The 2663-nt window shown below is 45.2% G+C and overlaps 1 long non-coding RNA gene across 1 annotated transcript; it reads right to left on the reverse strand.

The window, feature by feature from the left end:
• Positions 1-265: 265 nt before the first annotated feature.
• Positions 266-2074, reverse strand: LOC141571376 (uncharacterized). The gene is made up of 2 exons (XR_012496127.1): positions 1747-2074; positions 266-750 (listed from the first exon to the last, which is right to left on the reverse strand). It is a non-coding gene; the product is annotated as an uncharacterized LOC141571376 (long non-coding RNA).
• Positions 2075-2663: the final 589 nt, after the last annotated feature.

Genomic DNA, 2663 nt, shown 5'->3' on the forward strand with positions numbered 1-2663 from the left:
CTTCTCTTCCTGGCTGTGCGACTTCAGGTGCGTTGTTTGTCCTCACTGAGCCTCATTTTCTCCTTGCAGAAGAGGTAATAAGGTCTTCGCTAACCTGTGGTTCCCTAATCCTGATTCCTCCAGCAAGGAGCCAGTAGGGGGAGTTCTCGGTTTGCGCCCCCCACCCCCATGACAGGAACTTCAAAAATGAGCTTCTATGTGTGTGCTCCCGTGTCCACAGCAGCATTATTCACAATAGCGAAAAAGTCCAGTGACAGATGATGGATAAACAAAATGTAGTGTATCCATACAATGGAATATTATTCAGTCATTAAAAGGAAGGAAATTCTGACACCTGGTACAATATAGATTAATCTTGAGGACGTTATGCTGAGTGAAATAAGCCAGACACAAAAGGACAAATACTGCATGATTCCACTTATGTGAGGTCCCTAGAGTAGGCAAATCCATAGAGACAGAAAGTAGAACGGTGGGTGCCAGAAGCTGATGGGAAGGAAGAAGGGGAGTTAGGGTTTAGGGAGTACAGAGTTTCAGCTTTGCAAGATGAAAATACTCTAGAGATGGATGGTGGTGTCACAACAATGTGAATGTCCTTCATGCCTCTGGATGGTACACTTCAGAATGGTCTAGAATGTCCTTCCGTCATGTGAGGACACAGCAGGAAGACGGTCATCGGTAACCCAGGAAGCAGGTCCTCACTGGACATCGAATCAGCCAGCACCTTGATCTTGGACTTGCCAGTCTCCAGAACTGGGAGAAATATAATTGTTGTTTATGCCAAAAAAAAAAAAAAAAAAAAAAAGTTAGAATGGTAAATTATATGTTATGTATATTTTACTACAATTCTAACTTCTTTGTAGGTTAAAAAGAAAACTCAGGTTCTATTTTTAAAAAATCTAAATAGGAAGAAAAGAACAAACATACAACAATAGGAATGGGAAACAGAATGCAATTGTGGAGAAGGTTTTAAAAATTAGTAGAGGATTCCATGTGGAGATCTAGGCTAATCAAATTGAAAATCTGGATGGAAAGAATGATTTACAACTTCCAAGAAATTCTATTACTGAAATTGACTTTAAAACAAGTAGAAAACCAAGTAACACATTAACTCTCGAAGAGTTCCCTCCCCAAAGAAAGTCTCCGGGCCCTAGTAGGTTTACGTCTGGATTATTTCAGACATTCATGGGACAGCTAACCCCAAAATGCAGACTCTTCCACAGCAGAGAAAAGGATGGAAGCTTCCCAATGTATCTTATGAAATATGCACAACCTCCTTGCTTAGTGGTAACACAGTGAGCTCAGAAAGGAAAACCACAGACTGCTCTCCTATTGAATAGACGCGAAAGACACAAATCCAAATGTGGCAATTTTCATCCACCCATGTATTATTTTCCCCCAAATCAGGATTTGGCACCAGCCATTTCTAACTTGCCCTAATAATTTGCTGTGTGTGTACATCAGGAATTGATCGTCCAGAAAAAAAAAAAGTTCAGTACTTTTATGTAGAAAGCATGGGAGATATAAAAAAGCGAACTAAAATGTTTCGGTGATTGATAGTCCCTTTCGCATGGAAGCCATCGCTGCTGTGGAGGCACCTTGCCTTCAGAGACAAAGCCAAGGCTGCTGAGATAAACCAGAACACAGACTCACACACTTGCCTTTTTGTCAGCAGGAAATGCTGAGACCTCCTGAGAGAAGGCTGTGTGGACTGGGCTATTGTCGAGAAGTCTTCATTTATTTACTTACAGTTTTATTTATTCACAGTGAACATAATTGAGCACCCACTCTTCTTGCTTCGCTGAAAATAATTACTGCGCACTTGCTGTGTGCTGGGCTCTGTTCCAGGCACATGGCTGCAGGGTGAAGAAGACGGGCAGAGCCCCTGCCCTCACACAGCTGCCAACCAGGTGCCAGTGTCAGGGTCCCCAAGCTGGGCACCAAGAAGGCTGCAGGGACTGAAACTCCTGCTTGTAGCCCAGCAGGGCTCCGGTTTGGTTAGGGAGACAGATGTGGAGGTGAATTTGCAAAGCACATCTTGGAATGTGACCTTGGTCTGCTTCCTGCTTTCATGACCCTGAACAGGAACTGGAGTAGTTACAGAGTGACAAAGGTGGAGAGAGGAAAGTTCCAGGATGCGTCAGCAGACAGGCTGGTCCTTGCTCATTGATGTGTGTTCCCACACATGCAACATGCAAATATCACAGAACAACTCCAGCCTGTATCTAGGGCCTCTCACTGTCCCCACGGGAATCTAAACGCTCCGTGGAGACAGGGAGTGCAGGGCTCAAATCCCAACTCCACCACTTAACAGCACTATCTGGCTGGCCCCCACTCAGGCAGCCACCTCCACACTTACCCACAGAAGTTCCCAAGCTTGGCCATGGGCTCCCTTCCTCTCCGTGCTTGGGAGAGCATACTCAGCCCACAGGAGAGGCAAACCGGAAACCGATGAGAGGCGGGAGGGAGGGCGATTCTGAGGTGTGCCCCACGGAATCGCTCAAAGAATTCCCAGAAAAATCGAGCCCTGGTTGCTCCTCTTCCGGTTACTATTGCTGCAGAACAAAGCCCCCCAAAACTCAGTGGTACAAAATAACCATTTTATTATGCCTAGATTTATGGATCAGAAATTCAGACACAGCTCTCAGGGCAAGGCTTGACTCGGC

The sequence above is a fragment of the Rhinolophus sinicus genome, linkage group LG04 (assembly GCF_036562045.2).
Source record: "Rhinolophus sinicus isolate RSC01 linkage group LG04, ASM3656204v1, whole genome shotgun sequence".
Taxonomy (NCBI): Eukaryota; Metazoa; Chordata; class Mammalia; order Chiroptera; family Rhinolophidae; genus Rhinolophus; species Rhinolophus sinicus.